Raw genomic sequence first — 23,957 nt, forward strand, 5'->3', positions numbered from 1 at the left:
AAACAGTCAGGAAAGCAGAATAGTTAGCCAGGACTGGGTCATCTGCAGAAACCAGAGGAGTCGCCCAAGCAAGCGCTGGACCAGACAAGGCGCTGATCAGATAGCCCACCTTAGTCTTATCCGAAGAAAACTGGAGTGGACGAAAGGCAAAGAAAACCGTCAGGGCGTCCAAAACTTCCTTAATCTTTAAAGGATCTCCGGAATATCGAGGAATAGTAGCAGATACGGGTGGTATGTCCATTGATCGGGAAGACAAGACCTGTCGTAGCGCAGTGTTCTCTGCCCGTAACTGTTGTAACTCTTGGGCTTGTTGTTGGACAGTCTGTAACATAGCTTGAGCATTTTCTGACACCTCTCCCCGTGGATCTTCCATGGCGCTCTCGCAACGCAGAATCTTTTGGCGTTGCAATCTGTCACGTACTGCGCTGGACTTCTCACCTCTGGACTTCGGATTGGCGAATACACCAAGGGGGTCATTCTGACCCCGGCGGTCTCAGACCGCCGGGGCCAGGGTCGGCGGGAGCACCGCCGACAGACCGGCGGTGCCCCGCAGGGCATTCTGACCGCGGCGCTTTGGCCGCGGTCAGTGCAGGAAAACCGGCGGTCTCCCGCCGGTTTTCCGCTGCCCGTCAGAATCCTCCAAGGCGGCGCAGCATGCTGTGCCGCCTTGGGGATTCTGACACCCCCTACCGCCATCCTGTTCCTGGCGGTTCGCCCGCCAGGAACAGGATGGCGGTAGGGGGTGTCGCGGGGCCCCTGGGGGCCCCTGCAGTGCCCATGCCAATGGCATGGGCACTGCAGGGGCCCCCATAAGAGGGCCCGCTTGTATTTCACTGTCTGCATAGCAGACAGTGAAATACGCGACGGGTGCAGTAGCACCCGTCGCACCTTCCCACTCCGCCGGCTCGATTACGAGCCGGCTTCATGGTGGGAAGGTCGTTTTCCCCTGGGCTGGCGGGCGGCCTTTTGAAGGCCGCCCGCCAGCCCAGGGGAAAACTCAAAATACCCGCCGCGGTCTTCCGACCGCGGTACGGTATTTTGGCGGCTCCCGCCGGGCGCGCGGTGAGCGCGCCCGGCGGGAGTCAGAATGACCCCCCAAGTCTTCTACAGGTCCTGGATGTTCCCAGATAAGGGCGACCCCTTCTAGTAGCCACGGTGCCGCTTGACAGGCTACGCCAAAGCAGACCATATCCTCCAGAAGGAGTCCCAGAGGGAAAAAACCCCAACACTGGGGAAAAAACAATCATGGCACAGGAGAACACAATTTCAAACTTGAATCTTAGAACATCACATTTCCAAAACTGAAAGCTGCTGTTTTCATCCTAAGGCATTCAACTCAAAACCCAATTATAAAATATATGCAACAAATCTAATCCTTTACTTAGTAAAAGAGCAGGTCTTTTTATTTGCAAACAAAAAATCAATTTCCAATTCACTGCAAACAAATCTGGCTGTACTTTTGCTAATTAAGTACGAATCAAAAAGGATAAAAAACCGATACATGTTATAAAATGTCCAGATGGACATTTACTTGTCTCTGCCACTAAAATAGTTACACAATTTCTGAAATTGTATTCACACCTTTATAGTAAACATTAAGATGTTCTAGACATCATATTTGATAAATGTCTACTCAAGAGCAACTCATTATTCTTATCTCACTCCAGCAGTCATCTTCTTGATGCTCCTTTTATTATGGAAAAAGTTTGCAATGCCATTAGATCTCTAAATGCCCAAAACTCCCCAGGTCCTGATGGTATTCCAGCAAAGTTCTATAAAGCCTTTACAAACCAACTTTCTTCACTCCTACTATCAATGTTTCAGGATCTCTTAAAGAAGGAAAAATTATTGTTCTTCCTAAACCAGATGAAGATCCAATATTAATCTTTAATTGTCGCCCCATCTTACTCGTTATTCAAGACTGAAAACTTTGCACTAAAGTTCTTGCACCTAGACTATGATATATTGCCCACGGACACAGGAGAAACCTGTTATGACCGGGACCCCAGAGGTTCTCAGGGGTGCCAATCAGCATGTAAAAGGTGAGGGCATGGATAATGAAGGGTAGAACGAAGACAGAGGTGTGCCAGCGAGAAGAGGAGCATGGTGAGGAAGGCGATTCACGGACGACACAAAGAGACCGGTGGCCCCAAAGAACAATGGCATGCTTAAGCGGAAAGTTGTGGTTATCTGAGGATCGGAAGACCCAACACAGACTGATGGTGAGGAGAGGAGGCAACATGTGGATGGTGGGACAATTGGAGAAGAGGAGACGAGGGATCCTTCCTTTCTGCAATGAGACGGATGGTCAGCTACTCCGGGGAAAGGCGCTGTGGACCAAGACGCTGCAGCTCTTGCAAGGAGCCGTTGTTTCAGGCAAGTGGAATTCAGGGGCACTGAAGGCGGGACATGGTGGGCAGTAGCACAGGAGCTTTTTATCGGCCTGTAACGCTTGCATGACCATAGGTGCACATGGAGTTGTCACCTTTAGCAGTGCACCCAGGCTTAAAGTTAGTTAGAATATTCTTTTGGTTTTTGGTACAGTACGGGTGTGGTGTGAAACCTATACACTCTGGCAACTGAGGCACATATATCACCTTGTAGTGTGGTGTCGGGATATAAATATATAAAGCTAAAGAACCTGGGTTCTAAGGCCTATTCATGTTCCTTTATCCCCTAGGGTCCGACCCATCTAATTGGAAGAAGACGAATCCAAGAAAACCCTGAAGGAGCTAAGAAGAAAGAGCCACTATAAAACTTAGGCAGGACTGTTGTGAATCCTATAACAACTTCTATTTTAATAAACCTCGTTAGACCTGACAGCCTTTGGGTGGCCTTCCTCCAACTTTTTGCCTTCCTCCTCATCTTTTTCTGACCTGGTTTTTGTTGGCTTTAGGACTCTCGACACTTTTCACTGCTAACCGGTGCTAAAGTGCATGTGCTTTCTCCATAAAACATGGTAACATTGGCTCATACCCAATTGGTATAGTTGATTTACTTGTAAGTCCCCAGTAAAGTGTGCTACATGGCCCAGGGCCTATAAATTAAATGCTACTAGTGGGCCTGCAGCACTGATTATGCCATCCACATAAGTAGCCCATTAACCATGTCTCAGGCCTGCCATTGCAAGGCCTGCTTGTGCAGTTTCACTGCCACTTCAACTTGGCATTTAAAACGACTTGCCTATCCATAAACTTCCCTTTTATTACAAATAAGTCACCCCTAAGGTAGGCCCTGGGTAGACCACTGAGCAGGGTGCTGTATAATTAAAAGGCAGGACATGTGCTTGTAAGCTTTACATGTCCTGGTAGTGAAAACTCCCAAATTCATTTTTCACTACTGTGAAGCCTGCTCCTCTCAAAGGCCAAGATTAGAAATTCCCTTATATACTTTTAGGTGGTAATTTTGGATCTGAGAGCAGTGGCATTGTCATGTTTGGTATGTTTGAAATGGTAGTGAGAAATCCTGCTCACTGGTGAAGTTGGATTTAATATTGATATTTTAGAAATGCCACTTTTAGAAAGTAGGCATTTCTCTGCACTTACTGCTTTCTGTGCCTTACAGCCTGTTTTCAATCCATGTCTGGTCTGTGCTGGTTGACAGATCCCCTTGTGCATTTCACCCAGACAGCCATACACATAGTACACTCAGCTGCATCCTCATTCATCTGCTTACTGATGGGTCTTTCTGAGCAGGAAGGGTGGAGGGGCTACACTTCAAAGACTAATGGCCTGGCCTCACACAAAGGACTGAAAACTCCCCCCCACACACATCTCCTGGCAGACAGGACTGGGTTGTAAGGGGACTGGTGCTCTTCAAAACCACTCTTTGAAGTTTTCCTCCACTTCAAAGGCACATTTGGGCTGTTACCTCCTAAAATCGGGCATTTCTGTACCTACAACTAGACTCTGTCAGAGGGACTGCCATTCTTGCCAAAGGACTCATTTGGACTGCTTTTCTGAAACGACGGCTCTCCTGCTTGTTGCCCTGCTGTCTGCTGGCCCCTGACTCTGCCTTCCCTCACAAGTGCTCTCGAAGGCCTTGAACTGAGCTTGCCCCCTGTTCTGAAGTCTTAGGACCATTAAAGACTTCATCTGAAGGAGAAAATCCACAGTGTCGGAAAAACTGATGAAACGTCTTAAAAATTTGGCGCAACACCTGCAGAATCGATGCATCGCCTGTCTCGCAGCTGAAAAATCGTCCCATCGCCTGCTGGATAGACGCAGCGCCTGTTGCTTCTTCATAATGCATTTGGGATTTTCCACGCATCCTCCCTGGGTGTCAAAATATCCCTACATCGTAGTGAGGAACCATGGCTGCACTCCCGGAAATCAACACATCACCTTGCCGCACCAGAAAAACGGTTGCATCACTTTACTTTCTAATGCATCGCCTCCTCTGCTTATTTATTTTTGACGCATCTTGGCTACTGAGGCCCTCATTATGCAAATGCCACCTACCGCCATGGTGACGGCTGCCAACATACCATTGCCGTGGCTACCTACCGTCCATGCAATTATGACTGTAACCGTAATTCTGCCAGAAGGCTGGCGGAATTCTGGCGTTGGTCATGGCGAAAGATGGCAGTAAGGTGGCGGTGCTGCCAGCAGCAGTGCCACACCAGCAAAACAGCTCCTTACGTATCATGTTCCATAATACGGCCTGGCGGTGTTTTGCTGGCGGACGATGCTGCTGGCAGCAGCGCCACGTCCTGTCTCCTGCCGGAGGACCCCCTGCAAATAGGTAAGTCGGGTTCTCCCACAGGAGAGGGGGGTGGGAGGTGTTGTGTGTGGGTGTGTGTGGGACTGTGTGTGAATGCGTGCATGCATGTGTAATGCGTGGGTGCATGAGTGGGTGTGTGTGTGTACGTTCATATTGTGTTGTGTGATTGCGTGTGTGCCTGGATGTATGTTTGGGAGTGTTGCTGTGAGTGTGTATGAATGTATGCATGCGTGGGTGAATGTGTGTATGCGTATGTGTATGGGTGTGTATGTATGTGCATGCGGGGGCCGAAGGGGGAAGGGGGTAGGTGGAGACCCCTATCAGTGCCAGGGAAGGAATTCCCTGGCACTGATAGTGCCTACCGCCATGGTTTTCGTGGTGGTACAGAAACCACAGAATCCATGGTGGTGGGCAGGGTCAAAATGCCATTGGCGGCCTAGTGACGGCCGCCGGGCTGGCTGTCGTTACCGCCGTGGCAGTCGGTGTGTTAACTTGGAGGTTTGGTATTGGCCAAAACGCCAATGTCATAATAGTAGAGGTATGTACCGCCAGCCTGTTGGCGGTAATACCTCCAATATTGCACCTACCGATGGGGTCGGAATGACCCCCTGAGTGTTAAAAGGATACAACCACTGATTCTTTTTTAGCATCTTATTCCACCAGTTCTGCAGTGTAGGAATCGTTTGAATCTGCCAACACTGCAATATTAACGATCAAGCTACTGCAAAAACAATCACAATAAAATATTGTTGATATTTAGCTAGTTGCATGTTTTCTCAGATACTAAAAACAAAACTAAGCTTGGCTCTACCTCAATCCTGAAGTTAGAGCTGTGATTTATTACCTTGTTTATCTTCAACCAAAAAATAGTTAATTTGGGACCGTCAAAAAATATGTAGCCAATTCCCCTGCCCCTCCTGATGGCAGTGAAAGCATTGATCAGGAATGGATGGAAGCATTTTATGTATCGTCTCAGGAGAGTAGTAAGCTATCCATCTGGAGAGGAAAGACATTCTTTTATTGTTAGCTGCCCTCAAGGATTTGAACCCAACTTCCAAAATAATTCTCCAATCTTCGTTAGCAATGGCACATTGGCCCTCATTACAACCCTGGCGGTCGGTGATAAAGTGGTGGTAATACCGCCAACAGGCTGAGTACAGCCGCCTGGCACACGGGGGGGGGAAAGAGAGTGACACACACACGCACGACACACACCCCCAACACCATACACACAATCAGATGCAGTAATAAAACATATTGACCCCGTACCCCTCAGGAATAATGCAAGGACAAAAGGAATAGATGAAAGTGAGTGTAATAAGATAAATTCAGTAAAAATACAAACATTCAACCTAAAAGTATATACATATACACAGTTCAAGGGACAATGCCCAGTTCTCAATGTGCGTGGGCCACTGGGCCACATGGGGAGTAGAAGGCCACAGTCTCTCAAGTGAGTGATTTGCCCACATGGTCTGGAGGGGGCAACATCCCCTGTGCTTGGTTTTGGAGAGTACAAGGCCACAGTCTCTCAAGTGGGTGACTTGCCCACATGCTCTGGAGGGAGCAACATCCCCTGTGCTTGGTCCTGGGGAGTACAAGGCCACAGTCTCTCAAGGGGGCGACTTGCCCACATGCTCTGGAGGGGGCAACATGCCCATTGCTCTGTACTGGGGAGTACAAGGCCACAGTCTCTGAAGTGGGTGACTTGCCCACATGCTCTGGAGGGGGCAACATGCCCATTGCTCTGTCCTGGGGAGTACAAGGCCACAGTCTCTCAAGTGGGTAACTTGCCCACGTGCTCTGGAGGGGGCAACATGCCCTGTGCTTGGTCCTGGGGAGTGCAAGGCCACAGTCTCTCAAGTGGGTGTCATACCCACTGGTTCTGGAGGGGGCAGCGTGCCCTGTGCTCTTGATCCTGGGGAGGCTGGGGTTGGTGGGTATCTTACCCACTGGTTCTGGAGGGGGCATTGTGCCCTGTGCTTCAGATCCTGGGGAGGATGGGGTGAGTGGGTGTCATACCCACTGGTTCTGGAGGGGGCAGAGTGCCCTGTGCTTCTGATCCTGGGGAGCGCAAGGTCACCGTCTCTCAACTGGGTGTCATACCCACAGGATTTGCAGGGGGAAAACCACACAACAGCCCATGGTGGCAGGTCTACAGACCGTCCGCCGGCGGTGACGGCTGCTCAGTGGTGGTAATGGTGCTGCTGCTGGTCGTGGTGGGGGGAGGCTCCAGCCCATCCCCTCCAGCCTCGGACGGCTGTGACTGCTGGTGGTAGTGCTGCTGCTGCTGGTGGTGGCTGTGGGGTGAAGCTCCTGCCCATCCTCTGCAGCCTCAGATGGCTGGCCACTGCAGGTGGTGGTGCTGGTGCTGCTGGTGGTAGTGGTGGTGGTTGTGGGGGGAAGCGCCTGCCCATCCCCTGCAGCCTCGGACGGCTGCCCACTGCTGGTGGTGGTGCTGCTGCTGGTGGTTGTGGGGGAAAGCTCCTGCCCATCCCCTGCAGCCTCGGATGGCTGCACAACCATGGTTGTTGTTGGGGGCTCCAACTGAGTCCCAGCACCAGGCCCCTTGTCCTTCCTGCCTGCTGGTGCAGGCCCCTTGCCCTTCCTAGCAGCAGCTGGGGATGGCACCTTGACCTTCAGGGCAGCACTTGGAGCAGGCTCCTTGCCCTTCCTGGCAGCAGCTCGGGATGGCACCTTGCCATTCAGGGCAGCAGCTGCTGAGGGCTCCATGCCCTTCCGAGCAGCACTTAGGGCAGGCACCCTTTCCTTGAGGCTGCCTGGTGCCCTGGATCCTGTACCACCACGAGTGGGTGTGGACACTACTGGGCCCGTGGACTGAGTGGCTAAGGTGCTTGCCTGGGTTTTTGCCACCCTGGCCAGACGTGAAGGACGGGAGGAGAGGGCTAGGGAAGAGGTCAATGTTGGAGAGGAAAAGCTGCTTAGGGACACTGGGGGGGAAGAGGGAGAAGGCTTGGGAGTGGAGGGAGTGGTTGTGGGAGGTGTCTTTCTGCTGTGTTTGGGTGCAGGTGCATGGGCTGGATGCTGCTGTGAGGTGGATGGCTATTGGGTGTCTGAGTACTTGCGTTTGTGTACCTGGGGGGGGGGACGGACACAGTGAGAGAGGACACAGGGGACGTGTGCATGGCTGTTGTGGTGGTGTCCGCCAGTGAGGTGTGTGTTCTGCTAGGTGTGCTGGTGTTGGCGGTAGTGAATGTGGATGTAGTGCATGCAGGTGTGAGTGTAGACGCAACTGGGAGGGAGGTGGAGGAGGAGGAGGTGGGGCACACAGTGGAGGCAATGGATGTTGGTATGTCTGAATCTGGATGATGTTTGTGTGAGTGCCTGTGGGATGATGTGTGGTGCTTGTGTTTGCCTGAACCACTCTTGTGTGTTGTCCTGTGTGCATGCTCATCTGTCTGTGTGCTTGGGATAGGTTGGGGTTGAGGGGAATGGGATTGGGAACAGGAAGTTGGAGGGTGGAAACAAGGACAATGGCTGCCATCAGAGAGGAGGCCTGAGCCTGGATTGATCTCTGTTGGGCCGCCAAGCCAGTGTGAATGCCCTCCAGAAATGCATTGGTCTTTTGCATTTGGGCTGCCAGCCCCTGGATGGCATTCACAATGTTTGATTGCCCAACAGAGATGGATCTCAGGAGGTCAATAGCCTCCTCACTCAAGGCAGCAGGGCTAACTGGGGAGGGCCTGAGGTGCCTGGGGCGAAGGAGATGCCCACCCTCTAGGGTGAGCGGGCACAGGCAACTCGCTGATGGGCTGCTGGGAAGGCGTTGCTGGTACGGGGGTGGCGGCTGTAGCTGGGGTGATCACAGAAGTGTCCGCTGCCACCAGGGAGCTTCCATTGGAGGAGGTATCTGTGTCCGAACTGTCCCCTCCAGTCTCCGCTGTGGTGCTCCCCTCGCCCTCCGTCCCAAAGGTGCCCTCACCGTCGGTGGACTCCTAGGTCCTGTGGGATGCAGCTGTCTCCATCGCCTGTGACGCTGCTCCTCCGCCAGATGATGCTAATGCACATAAGGACAGGATGACAAAACAAAAAGGGGGGAGTAGACAAAGGATACACTGGGTCAATGGCTGCACCAACACCACAGTTGTCGTACATACCACCCTCGCACACAGGGAACAGGCCTACGCACTATGCATTGCACTACCAGTAACAATGCTAGCCATAAGGGCATAGGGAGGCACACATACCGCCAACTGGAGCATACCTGGGACCCACACAGCCCTGCCCAGTAGTGGATGTCTACAAGCTAGGTAGGAGGGATATCACATCAGAACCCTGCCCAACATGGGACCTACTCTGCAATGTCAGGCCTGGCCTAGGGGCACCCACAGACACACATCCACCACCCAGATACCACCCCACCAGGCGTAGGTTGTAATGATGGGCACTGTACTCACCCCCTTGTGGCTGCTGTGATGCCCTCAAGCACCGATCCATCTCCGGATAGGCCTCCGCCAGTATGCGGGCCATTAGGGGGGTCAGGGTTCGACGGGCAACCCTTCTTCGTTGGGAGGCCATCCCCAGCTGGGCCTCCACAGTCTTCCGTGCCCAGCGTCTCAGGTCCTCCCACCGTTTCCGACAGTGGGTGCTCCCCCTGCCATAGACCCCAAGGGTCCGCACGCCCTTGGTGATGGCACGTCATATGCCCTTCTTTTGATGGGCGCTGACCTGCAGAGAAATATACATAGGAAAATGTATTAGTCAGACCATCCTGCCTGTTACACTTATGGCCCACCATACACCTTCACATTGCCATTGGCACACACAGGGCCCAGCACACAAGCTGCACGCCGCCCAGGGGACATCCACCAAGCCCCCTACACAAGGCCTTCACAAACACCACTCCATGCATTCATACCCCTTGCATCATGCTCACAGTGTACTCACCTGTTGGTCTGGAGGCCCATAAAGCAGTCCGTACTGGGGTAGGACTCCATCCACCAGTCTCTCCAACTCCGCCGAGGTGAAGGCAGGGGCCCTTTCCCCTGTCACACGCGCCATGGTAGGTCCCAGTCACAGGTCACAGCAGCACATAAAGTGTTGGTCCTCTCCTGTTGAAGGTCAGGTAGCAAGTGAAATAACAGATAGAAACTGGCGGTGACGTCCGCGGCAGTGCATACTGTCACCGCCGGTGTACATCACCATCGGCCACTGTACCCCATAGGGCCCAATATTATCCAATCAGGCGTTGCTCCCCGGTTCGCGACCGCCTCCAGCAACGGCGCACAATGTCAGCGGAATTACCTCACATCCACCTGTCCCTCCACACAGGACAGGCGGACGCCATTTCAGGTGGAGGGGGGGCAGGCCCTGGATTATAACTGCATCACAGTTTACAATTGGACATACAGGACAAATGTCACTTATACATTTCAAATTAACATCATGCATTGTACTGTTGTGGCTACAATGTTCAGTTTGTGACCCGCTCCTCACTCTTTTACCCCATAGATTGCTACCGCTGTGGTGAATAGAAGATGGAGACATACCCCTGTGTACAGACCCCTGGTGGACTTGGCAACAATGGAGGACAGGCACATTATCCTCACCTTCAGACTTGACAATCACACAGCTGCGTGCCCAATTGGAGCCTGACCTGATATCTGCCATCCGTCACCCCACTGGGACCCCCCCCTCTTGTGCAAGTTCTATCAGTGTTCCATTTCCTGGCAACTGGTTCTTTCCAAGTGACAGTGGGCTTGGCAGCAGGAATGTCACAGCCAATGTTCTCAATAGTGCTGACCAAAGTGTTGTCTGCCCTGATTAAACACATGTGCAGCTACATTGTATTCCCCCAGGTGGAGGATTTGGCCACAGTGTAGGTTGACTTCTACGCAATGGGATATATCCCCAACATAATTGGGGCAACTGATGGAACACTTATTGCATTTGTCCCCCCCCCCCCCCCGGCAAAATGAGCATGTATTCAGAAATCAAAAGAGTTTTCATTCATGAATGTACAGATGGTGTGCCTGGTGGACCAGTACATCTCCCATGTCTATGCTAAGTATCCTGGTTCTGTGCATGATGCCTTTATCCTGAGGAATAGCAGCATCCCAAATGTGATGTCCCAATTACAGAGGCACAGGGTGTGGCTAATATGTGAGCCCTGGTTCCCACATAGTAGATGTTTGTGTTTGGGTATGGTGTAGGTCATATGGGATAGTGTGTGGCTAAATGTTGTCCCTCCATATTTGCAGGTGACTCAGGTTACCCCAACCTATCATGGATACTGACCCCTGTGAGGAATCCCAGGACAAGGGCAGACGCACGTTACAATGAGGCATATGTGCATACAAGAAGGATAATAGAATGTACCTTTGGCCTCCTGAAGGCAAGGTTTCAGTGCCTCCATCTGACAGGTGGATCCCTGTGCTACTCACCCAAGAAGGTCTGCCAGATAATCGTGACATGCCGCATGTTGCACAACCTTGCCTTGAGACGCCATGTGCCTTTTCTGCAGGAGGAGGAGGCTGGAGATTGCCATGTGGCAGCAGTGGACCCTGTGGACAGTGAGGATGAGGAGGCAGAAGATGAGGACAACAGAACTGCAGTGATCAGACAATACTTCCAATGACACACAGGTAGGACAGTGTTACTTCATCATTCAATTACATTTTCTTGTTTATCTTTGTCACTGGCATGCTGTTATTTCCCACTTCTATGCCCACTCACTGCACTCTTTGGTAGCTCATTTTGCAGATGTTGGTGCCCCACTGTCGCTCCTGGTGTGATCACCACGGCCAACTACAGGTCTTTCCAATGTGAACATTACTGTACATTTGAATTGCAATGTTCGAACCTGGTTAAACAAATACATACTTAAAGCATTTGACATACTCCATACTTGTATTTTTTCGAAGGGTGTTTATTTAAGTGCTAAGAAGTTGAGGGGCAAGTGCATTGGGCTGGGGTGATTATGGAGGAAAGTCCAGGGTATAGTTCCAGTCTATTTGTAGCACAGGTGCATGGTCCAAGGAGACATAGGAAGGGGAGCAATTACAGTTCAAGGTGAACAGTGTGACAGAGTGGGACACAAGGGTAAAAATCAGGAGAGTCTCATTTCGTGGCAGGGATCTTGGCAATAGACTCTGGCTTCTGCCTGGATCGCAGGGAACGTTTGTGGGGTGGTTCACCTTCTGCAGGGGGAGGGGTGCTGGTGGCCTGTTGGTCCTGTGGCGGGGCCTCCTGTCCACTAGAGGCACCGGAAGTGGAAGGCAGTTCAGATATCTGGCTAGTGGCAGGGGCCCTCTGTTGTGAGGCTGCCTCCCTCATAATGTTGGCCATGTCTGCCAGCACCCCTGCAATGGAGACCAGGGTGGTGTTCATGGCCTGCAAGTCCTCCCTGATCCCCTAGTACTGTCCCTCCTGCAGCCGCCTGTTCTCCTGCACGTTGGCCAGGATCTGGGCCAGCGTATCCTGGGAATGTTGGCATGCTCCCAGGATCTGGGTGAGTGCCTCCTGGAGAGTCGGTTCCCTGGGCCTGTCCTCCCCCCTGGCGCACAGCACTCCTCCCAGTTTCCCTGTTGTCCTGTGCCTCTGTCCCCGGAACTGTGTGCCCACTGCCACTGACCCCAGGTCCCTGATTGTCTTGGGGGCGAGGTGTGCCCTGGGGTCCCTCTAGTGGTGGATACACTGTTGATTGACGTGTCCTGGGGACAGAGGTATGGGTACGCTGGGTGGGTGCTGTGGTAGTGTTTACTGAGGGGGGAGGCTCTGTGGTGGTGTGTGACTGTGGCTAGGTTACCGATTGTCCAGAGGTCCTTGATGGGCCAGGTTGGTCATCCAGATCCAGGCGTCCAGAGTCGCTGTCATCACTGTGGGCCTCTTCTGTAGGGGGGACTGGATAGTGCTGGCACCTCTTCTCCGTTGGCATTGGCTGGGGTACCTGTGGGGATGTGAATGCAGTGTTATTGTTTCTGTGTGTGACATATTGTGCATTGGTGGGTTGCCCTTTTTGGTTGTATTTGCTTTCACTTGTTTGAGTTGGTATGTGGTGGGTTAGCTGATTCTCTCTAGTGTGCATGCTTTAGTGATAGGTGTACATGGAGGTCTGTGAGTGGTGTCCATGCATTGGTATGGCATGCAGGGCTTGGCATTGGGATGAATGAAATGTGATGGTAGGGTGTGTGGGATGTGGTGGAGTGATGGGAGTAAGGGTGAGGGTGAGGGTATGTGATGGCATGCAGGTAGGAGGAGTGATAGAAATAGTGAGTTGACTTACTAGAGTCCAGTCCTCCTGCTACTCCTGCCAGGCCCTCAGGATGCATGATTGGCAAGACTTGCTCCTCCCATGTTGATAGTTGTGGGGGAGAAGGTGGGGGCCCACCGCCAGTCCTCTGTACAGCGAGTTAGTGTCTTGCTGCAATGGAACATACCTTCCCCCGTAGGTCGTTCCACCTCTTCGTGATTCTTTGGTGCTGTCCCACGACATTGACCCTGTCCACAATCCTCCCCCATAGCTCCATCTTCCTAGCAATGGATATCTGCTGCACCTGAGCTCCAAATAGCTGTGGCTCTACCTGGATGATTTCCTCCACCATGACCCTTAGCTCCTCCTCTGAGAATCGGGGATGTCTTTGTGGTGCCATGGGTGTTGTGTGAGTAGTGTGGGTGAGGGTGTGTAGTGTGATGTGTTGGGGTGTGTGATGTGAGGTGCGTAGGTGGTGTATAGGTGATGGTGATGTGTGGCTCTGGTTTTGTCTATGGTCGTGGTGTCTGTCTTGTGCCAATGGTTTGTATTCGTAAAGAGTTGTGGGTAATGTGGGTGTGTATTTTGTGGGTGTGTTGGTGTGGTGTAAGTATGGGTGTAAGGTCTGTGTAGTTTGAATTGTCCAATGTGGTGTTGTTTTGTATGTGTGTGTGTATTTTTAGCACAGTGGTATGTACTGTGAATGGTTTACCACCGTTGACTATCCGCTGTGGTGATTCGTGGGTCATAATGTTGTGGGCGTTTTTCTGTTGGCGTAGCGGTGTGGGTTTGGATACTGCCAGTTTATGACTGACCTTTGGTGTGGCAGACTTGTGTCTGTGGCTGTATACTGATGGATTGGTGTGTGTGTGTGTGAGCGGATGTCCGCGGCGGTGGGTTGGCGTCAGTCAGCGTGGTGGTAAGTAATGGGAGATTTGAAAAAAGCTAAAAAAGAGTCTAGTTGTCATATTCTTCAACCTTATTGCGACCTCCTCCCAAGTGTTGTACCTACCTCTTAGAATAAAATCTCCCATCTCTTTGAACCCTTTGCCATTCCATTGAGCTATCACCGTTTCTGGAAGGTGTAGGTCAAAGTATTTACACTCCTGTAGTCGTAAATAAGTATAACCTGATGGTATTTGATGTGTTTTACTTAAAAACTCTGCTCTTTTACTAAGATCACAAATATATTTATACCAAGTTTTTTTGGGAAATTTAGTGGTCTTAATAAATGCTGGGAGACTTATTACTGATTCTGCGATCATCCTATAGACCAAAAATATTTCCAGGGTTTCTCTGCTATCCAGATATTGTTCCAATGTACCCTGCAATGCAGATTGATGATGCCAAGCCCCCTTGGTTTTTGTTGAGCTGCACCACTGAGAGCCTCACCCTTGTGTTTTTTTTCCTCCATATAAAACTTCGTATCATCGAATCCAATTCACAAAAATAGGAGCTATTTATTCTTATTGGCACATTATTGAATACAAAAATAAAGAGCGGAAGAATTGACATCTTGATACAGGAGACTTTCCCTATCCAAGGTCAATGGGAGAACCATCCATCTGTCCAAAAGTGCTTGTACTTTTTCAAACATCCTGGCATAGTCTAGGTTGACATATATTCCCAAATACCTAATGGGTTCGGATGAATTAGCTTGCTGTTGCAAGCCAGGAGGAAGATTCTCTGTTCCTGAGTTAAATAGGAGACCCTCTGTTTTACTTTCATTAATCATATAGCCCCCTATTTGAGTAAACTCATTGATTCTATTGAGCACTCTTTGTATGTTGTCGATCTCTGATTTTAACTATAAAATGATGTCGTCAGCAAAGATTTTTTGGCATAGCTGCTATTGGCGACATAATTTCGCTCGAGCTGCGTATTATATGGAACAGAGGTGCGATAAAAAAGGCAAACAGTATAGGGGAAAGAGGACAACCCTCTCTTGTGCTTCTTTTAATCTGAATTGTGCCTCTGACCTTTGAATTGATAACAATTCTTGCATGGGCACCCTGATACAACTGCCTTATCATTAATGTAAATTGTGAGGGGAAGCTGAATTTGGTCAGGCTATATAGCTAGGCTTCCCAGTTCACTAGATCAAATGCTTTCTCTGTGTCTTACATTATCATTACTGCAGGGATTGCATTGACCGAAAAATACTCGACTGCCTGTATTAAAACATTTGTATTGGATGCCATCAGTCTGCTGGCTACTAAACCGTTTTGGTCTTTATGTATTAGTTGTTGCACAACCAGTGTGATCCTGGTAGCCCAGACCTTTGTTAAGATTTTATAATCCGCATTAAGCAGACTGATTGGGCAGTATGCATCTATTTCAACTGATTTTTTTTTTTAACTAACTATTGTTGATTCTTTGAATTTTGGAGGCATTTCTGCGCCCTCGAATATTGCATTGTATAAATCCGTTAGGAACGGTATTAGCTCCTCACAGAAGGTTTTGTAGAATTCTTTTGGAAAGCAGTCTCCGCCACAAGCTTTTGCACTTGGCATTTTCTGGATAGCTCCCTTGATCTCAGAGGGCATAATCTTCTGTGCTATGTCGTTCTGAGTATTTAACAGCATCTTTGGTAACATGATTAGCTTATAATACTGGTCTATATGTGGAAGTGAAACCGCGTAGTTAATCTCATAAATTCTAGAGTAATGTTGCATAAATACCCGGGCAATATCCTTCTCATGAGTAACAATTGCACTTGTCTCGGGATCCTGAATTTGATGTACTTTCTGCCTTTCATGTTTTATACGGGTGGTCCAAGCCAAGTATTTAAATATTGGTTAACTTTCTTCATAAACCTGCTGCTGGTAGGCCCTCGAGCTAGCTACTTCTTCAAAAATAAAGAAATATTTTAACTTGGCTTTAGAGTGAGATTACGCCTTGCCGCTTCCTGCCCTCCTGCTCTCACACAATTATCTGTAGCCTTATCTATAGCCATCTGAAGTTTTTTAATTTCAAGCTCTTGCTGTCAAGCCTGTGATGTTTTGAAGAAGATAATCTGACCCCTAGTTGTAGCTTTAAACACCTCCCATACATTGAACAAAGATGCAGAATTCTGATTAAGCTGAAAGAACTCCTGTAAGAATTTTCTCATATCTGTGATCCATTCCTGATTATTAAGTAAGGATCTATCGAACTGCCATCTGGGTCTCTCCTTGCTAGCTGCCTCTAGTTCTGTCATCACCATGACCACTGAATGATCAGAAAAAGCATTTGCCCATATATGCGAACCAATATCCTTCAATGTACGAGAAACTAGAAATAAATCTGTTTGTTAAGCTGTGTGATAGCGGTGTGAAAAACCAGTATATTGGGGGGCTGCTGGGAACTCTTCTCGCCAAGGATCCATTACCTGAAAATCGTTTTTTATTGTATTCAAAATTCTCTTAGTTTGGGGTTTTAGTTATCTCTTCCCGCGATTAGAGGTATCTAGTATAATATCTTGAATATAGCTAAAATCCCCTCAAATAATAAAGGGGCCTATGGCACTCATTGCTATATTATAATGCTGTACCAGTGTCTCTACTTAAACTATGAGTGGCCCATAGTAATTGACAAGATTTTTTTGAATTCCTGATAGTATGACCTTTAGCCAGAGCCATCTCCCTTTAGGGACTCTAATAACCTCCTTTATAATCAAATCGAATCTGTTACTCAAGTATATTGCCATGCCTCTTATTGCCAGCCCACATGAAGCGAATAGAGCTGCTGAGTACTGTCTTGGGATGTATACTTTGGGGTTATTACTTTTTAGATGGGTTTCTTTGAAATAAATGACTTGGGGGTTGAATGATATCAACAATTTTAACATTGTCTTATATCTCTGCCTATTTGAGATTCCATTTGCATTGCAGGAAATCTTAAGCTTCACCATAGCTTTTAATTAGCTTGACAGTAGCCTTTTTCCAGCAATACCTAGTACCTGCTACTTTATGAAAAAACCTGAATTTTTTCAACCTTTTAATCCCCCCATGTGCAGCACCTCACTCAAACCCTGGCCCCACCCCCATCCTTCCATTCCTTCCCTGAGTGATCTGGGCTCAAGATCCTCCCATCTAAGGACTCTCAGAGCACTCCCCTCCCTTGATCCCACCCAATACTCTTGCCTTGGTTCTACTAGCCTGTTGCGCTGCCGCATCCCATTACCCCTACTGTGATGCCTTGACATAGTACCATTGATGCCAAAACATCCAGGAGGCATCGTGGTCTTTCCCCTTTCAGATGCTAGCAGACTTTAAGCATTTTTCGGCAGGTTTCCCTTGATCAATACATTACCACTCCTAATCCCGAGCCACAGAGCACAAGAAATATTCCCTCAATGTCACCCCGAGAATGTTTTCCATCTAGCTCCCCCAAACCCACCAACCGCTACCTTGCAGCCCCATATGAACAGGCAGATGGCTACTGATTTATACATTTAATCCCCAATGCAATGTTTCTACAATCCCCTCCCATCTGCACTCCGTATAGAATTCAGAAGAGTTTTTGCCGCCTCCACCATATGGAATATATTAGCCAGTCCTTTATATAAAACTTTCAATTTTGATTGCTGGACCAGGCTGGATGGTGCCCCCATTTTCTGGAAAACCGGATTCAGCTCTTTAAACTCTCGGCATCTCTGCACTGCAAGTATGGACATGTCAGAGAAGATTTTAAATTAGTAATCTCCTGGAGTTGCAAAGGCCCTTGCTTTAATGGGCAGTAAAAGGATTCTTTCTTTAATGCAATAGTCTTTAAAGTTGACCACTATCGTCATTGGATATTTTGCACTGAGGGACTGGACTACTAGAACTCAATGGGCACGTGTAATGGTAACATCTGTGTTACTGTCGGCTGGCTCTATTAGAACATACTGTTTAATCAGATCTGAGATTAATTTAATGACCGTCTGACCATTCTCTCTCCCTTCTGGTATCCCTATGAACCTTAGGTTAGAGGGACGGGAGCGATTCTCAGCATCGCCGACCCAGATCTGCAAATCAGCCAATTCAGCTTGGTATTTGGCAATGGATGCTTCCATGTGCGATCCACCATCTTCTTGGTCCGATACCCGTTGTTCGACTTCCCTAACACGAGTACTCAGTTGCTCCATGTTGTTGTTTATAAGGCTGAGCTGGGCTTCCGTCTTACAATTTGCCTCTTCCTGTGACAGTTTTAGAGCTAAGTTCACTAAGTATCGGAAGAAACAGATTCTCCATAGCTAAAGAGCCTTCTCCCCCTTGTACACCTCGTGTTTGGTTGTGGGAAGCCAGCCCGGAATGCCCAGGACCTGGGTAGGCCGAAAAGCCCATATTTTCTGCTATTTCACCTGCTTCCTGGTGCCCTGCTGTGGCCCCCATCTGAATTGAGTCCAGCAGAGATATAAGGGTCTGAGCGTCGCTGAGTGTTCGATAAATTATAGGGAGATGGTAACTGCAGAATAGGAATAGGAACTGAGTTACGTCTGGTCTGCCCCCCTCCATTAGGTGCTCCACCGAAGAGGCTAGTTTAAGTGGTTCCTTGAACTCTTTGGATCCGGTAAAGGTAAAAAGCGGATACGTCTGTAGCTGCCCATTCCTATTTTGTTGGGTGCTAGCCTGACCTTGCTTTATCTGTTCGGGAAGCCGCAAGTCTTGTGATAGGATCCGATTATCACTGGAGTTCTGCAAGTTGCCCCGGTCGGGCTACCAATTAGGAGTTCATTGCACTCAGATTCCATAATCATGCCTTTTGCTTTAGCGGTAGTTTGAGAAGTGAAGGAGGAGAGTGGTGCTTGAGAAGGGAGTTGCAGTACTGAAAAGGTTGAGCCTGGGCTGGAGGTTTTTTCCCAGGAAGAGGGGTGTTTGGTCTTTGAATTTCACGCCACCTTCATATTGTTGCCAGTTGGACGTGCCTTAGGCTGGAATTCCCAGGCAATCCTTTTCATTATGTTGGGTATTGTTCTCCTCAAAGTATGACAGAGCCCCCCTCTATAGCTTATCCACACCAGCTTAGATGCCACAAACTGCACCTGCGCCTACATGGGCTGCATCCGTAGCACGCCAAGCTGGCGGTGACCCTGAAAGAGGGCCTAGTGCCAATCTCTCTGGGGGAGGGGTAAATCTGTGCGCTTTTCACAATGCCTCACCCCCCTCCGATGTACTGTTGTGCCAATTTTTTTTATTTTCACTGACCCCTGCCCGCTCTGTCATCAGTGTTTGTGCTGCTTTTCCTGCCTTCCTGGCCTTCCAATCACGTCTCCAAGTCAAGAAAAGGCTACGTTTCTAACAGGGGGAGAGGGGTTCACGGGCTTCTCTGGGCAGCGATTGATCTACTCCTTCACAGCTTGTATTTTCGCCTGTGTCGCGGCGTGGAACTGCTAGTTCCAAAATTCAGTCTGCCGAGCGACTTCCATTTCGCGTCCTCTGATGCTGTGCTGCTCTCCTGATGCCTCCGATGCCTCGGCGTTAGCTGCGGAGCATGACAGGAGCTCCTGACGTGGCATATATATATATATATATATATATAGATATATATATATATATTGTTGTACTCAGAAGGAGCGATGCTCCAAAGTGAAGCCTCCGCTGCCTCCCTGTGCTCACTCTGAGAAGCAAAAAACATTCCACCAGGAGGAAGCACCAAGGGGAAACAAGGGAAGAAAGCAAGGAAGTGTGAGAAGAAAAAACTGCTCAAGTCCTCACCCTAGTTCTGCCACTGGCCTCGTTTAGAGCGCTGGCTTGCAAACTGTTGTGTCACATACCTGAAGGCAGGATCAATACCCCTAGGACTTGTGTGATCCTGGGAAAAATAAAGGTGTAAGAACATCAAACTATACTACTAATGATGTGCTATAGAGTGACCTATAAACAAGTAAGTCTATACCTGGGACTGTGTAAATTGAGCGCTATTCAGGAGCGAAAGGGCATGTGCTGGTTGGTGACGCCTTGTCATGTAATTCAAGAACAGACACAATTAACTCAGGGTAGTTGACAGGTAGGAAGGACTCAGGATGCAGCAGAAGCTCTTGGAATCAGAGCATGAGAAGGAGTTTGGAACTCTTAAGTCAGAGCCCAGCACAAGGTAAATCCAACTCTCACTCGCTTACTCATTCACACCATCGCCCTTTCCATACATACAACTGCACACAGGTCAAAAAAGAAATAGAAATGTAAGCCACAAGGCATACCAATGAACTGCTCAGATTTAAATGGCCTTAAGGACTCTTGAGGTCAGATAAACATAAGAATGATATGCTCTTGGTAAAGACTCGCACTCACACATGTACGCTTCTTGCTGTACCCTCCCAAAAATAAATCAGCATGTATGAAGAACGATGAAACGTGTCATGAATGTGTTTACAGCACAGCACTTCCCTGTAACTTGTGAGGAAAACTACATTGCATGTTTGTTTATATTGATAAAATCAAGTGTTCCATTTGTGAACTGTGTACCAGTAGTTGGCTTTATTATATTTATATAACTCTTTCGTCTGTCAACACCTTGAGATGGCCCCCATCATTTTGAACTCCACTATATGAAGGATACATTTTATCTTGTACGTCTTTGTCAGCAACATCATCAAACTTCTCACATTCCCCAGGCAAATTTCCAAATTAAACAAGCTTTGCTAAATTCCACCAATGTCCACCACAGATTTTCTCCACTGTGACAGGACAACTGAACTTGCTCCCCCCCTTTCTGCACATGGATGGAGGACTTGATATGAACCATGTCCCTAATTTTAACATCAACCAATTTTACACTTTTTTATCATGCCAATGTTTTTGTTTCTCTTGCATGAACTCCACATTCTTCATAACCAACACCATCAAGTGTTCTACATAAGATCCATTTCTACATCCATGCAGGACAAAAACTGGTATTAGCCTTCCGTCCTCTTATAAGTTCAAAGAGGAAGATCTTGGTGGTAGAAAGAGGTGTGGAATGGTAAAACCACAGCATGCTGCACACTGCCTTAGCATCCAGGTGCCCAGTTTTGGCCAACCTAATACATTCGCCCAAAACACAGTTCATTCGCTCATCTATCCCATTAGCTTCAGGGCGGTGCAAGGTGCTTCTCGGGTGTTTGACACCACATGACAGAAGAAAAGACTGGAGCTCTTTGCTGATGAATTGGGAACCAATATCGGATACAAGATACTCAGAGAAACCTTCCCTCAGCAAAATTTTCCCTAAGAAAATGAACAATGGCAGATGCATTGGGAACTCTGGACATTTTGAGCTCAGGCTATATCAAACAATAGTCAATCAGAACAATTATAAATTTGGAACCTCTAGCCAAAGAATCAACAGAAGCTCAGACGCTGCTGAAGAAAAGTTCCAGAGCAGGATGGAGAGTCCCAGCTTCCAGAAACGCACTCTCACTTGAAGGCTCCTTAGTGTTCTGACCAAAGGCCAAGCAGCAGCACAGCAGAAAAGAAGGTTAAAGGGCAGCTGCATGCGAAGAAAGGTCCACAGTGTAGCTCAGCTAGTCGCCATCAATTCTGTAGTAATTCACTAGGAAATGAGCAACATGGAAACAGGTAGGTTTATTAACACTAATCAGCTACACTGCAATAGAGGACAAACACACAGGAACTCTCTGCTGCCCACAACGGTTTAACTTACATTAAATCACTTCAACCTTCCAAATGCCTGTGCATCATAACATTCCCTAACAGAATACCAGGATGAGAAGACTCCATAGGTCTCACTCATCAACACTTAACAAAGAAAGTATGACATACTGCTGTTTCTTTTTGACTCAGGGTAACCCTTAGTCCATCTTCTTGCTCACAGCTTAGCCCTGAAAGTAGCAGGTCTGCAACAAAGTTAGCTATATACATCTTTGAGGTAATTATTTGTATGCTATACAGTATCCTCATGTAGCTTGTGAACGTCTCAGCAATTTCCCTATCTGCTTGCTCCATCATCTGAAGACCATTACAGACCATAGGGATCCATCAACTATCCTTGTCCCATTTAAATAGCCATGCAAGAAGTTTACCAGCCTTGTTTCCTAACTTATAAAGGTGTCCTTGCCTGCAAATGTATATTTTCTTGGCTTCATTCTTCACCCTGGGTTTACATTCCTCTTGTTCTGCTGTGAGCCTTCTGTTCCAGGAGAGGAAAGCATTTTGTTTCTTGTCCCCTGCAATGCCAGCAGCTCTTCATCAATGTTTATGATTTTCTGGGCATAGTCTCTGTTGAGGCTCCTTGTCTTAGATATAGCCTTTCCGCTGAGCACCGTCTTAAAGGTATCCCCAGTATGGTTTTGGGGTCAACTGGTCCTATGTTTGTGTGGAAATAATCATAAGAAATCTTTGAGTGAGAGTCCTATGGCTTTGGTCTTCAGCACTCCCATCAATGTAGTTTATGTGACTCTACTGTGGTGTTGATCGAGGAATGATTGGATATGCCCCTTGTAAGCATGGTAGTGTTCCTGAACCTGTTCATGTCCCTTTTTTAAGCAGGAATATAGTCAAGGCATGTAATGAGCTATGCCTCGAACAGAAGGAGAATTACTGGGTGTCTTTGTGTGTAAGCCTCCACATGTCTGCAAGGAACATATGAGCCAACAAACCCCTGTAGAGTTGTGGTGGCTCTGTGTAATTTTTTGGTGTGGTGCCTAATGTTGCATCTATAAATAGGTTGAAACCTCCCACCACTACTAGCTACCTCCCTTCAAGGAACTGTAAAAGAGTGTAGCTTTCTGAAGCACTGGGGGTGTACACATCATGAGTGTCAATATTTCTCCAGTCCTTTGTCCTGTTACTGTGGCGTAGCATTCCAGGTAATCAGTTCAGGTTTTTTGTAGCACAAATGATGGTGACTTACACATTAATATACCCACATAATTCGAGCTGCTAGTGAAGATAGGGTGTGCCAGAAATTTGTATTTGCCCATCATCAGGAAGTGACATGTGTTACCCCTTTATTTTAAACAGAATTTTATTGCGTTTTTGCATCAATACTTACATTCAGTACATCATCAAAACAATAGTGTGTTACCAGGAGTAGTTCCGAGATGGTCTATAGTACTTCCTATTATATCCTGATAGTCCTTATAAATCCAATCTACAATATAGTGCAATCACCCGCTCCTAATTCCTCTCTTAGTGTTATCGCGTAGTCAGTGCATCATTTCTCAAACTTCATAACTGTGAAACCCCATCCTTCTCCCCACCCCGTCTGTGGGAATGTCCTAGTCACGTCACCATTCATGTGTTTCGATTCCTTTGATTCTTGATGTTAGGGCAGAGGTATTTCCGCAATCCGCAGTATGTGCAGATGGTGTGTAGTTTTGGCATTTCTTCAGCTGTCATTTATGGGATGTTCCCCACCCTCGTAGATGGGCACCAATATTCCTTCTCTTGTGATCCATCTCCCACTCCACCCAGATGCGGTTTCTCTCCAAATCTTTGAGGGCATCTGTTAAGGCCTCCCATGCCCGTGCTCCCTCAAGTGAAGTACATCCCCTCTTGGACTCTAAGTCTAACATCTGACTCGTATGCCGCCCATTTGGTGAATTCTGTCTTCCAAGTGGCTATGGCGGGCCCTTTTTGCTATTCCAATTTCTGGTTATTTCCCTTTTTCCAAGCACATAGGCTAAATCTTGGAATTGGCTAGTAATCAAATTTTTAGATGTGTGTGGGAACCAGCTCAGCAAGCATCAGTCCGCCGAGCATGGAATCTCTTTTTCTAAAACAGTCAAGACTATGTCCGTGAGTCCTTACAGTAGCCCCACAGCGTAGAGCACCCCCAGAGCATGTGAAAAAATGTGGTGCTTACTTCATTACAACGACCACATTAAGCTGTGTTTATATGATATATTATATTAATTTTCCCCGGTGTAAGGTATGCCCTATGTAATATATAGAAATGTATTAGCTTAAATCGGGCATTTCTTGTGGCCTTCGTTGTGTTATATTAGATGTTTTCCCAGTCTTTGTCCCCAATTGCCTTACCAAAGCCTGCTTCCCATTTATCTTTCAGGCCCTCCAGTGGCTTTATTACTTCCCTTCTTAGCTTCCCATATATGCAG

Source organism: Pleurodeles waltl, chromosome 1_2 (genome assembly GCF_031143425.1).
Source record: "Pleurodeles waltl isolate 20211129_DDA chromosome 1_2, aPleWal1.hap1.20221129, whole genome shotgun sequence".
NCBI lineage: Eukaryota > Metazoa > Chordata > Amphibia > Caudata > Salamandridae > Pleurodeles > Pleurodeles waltl.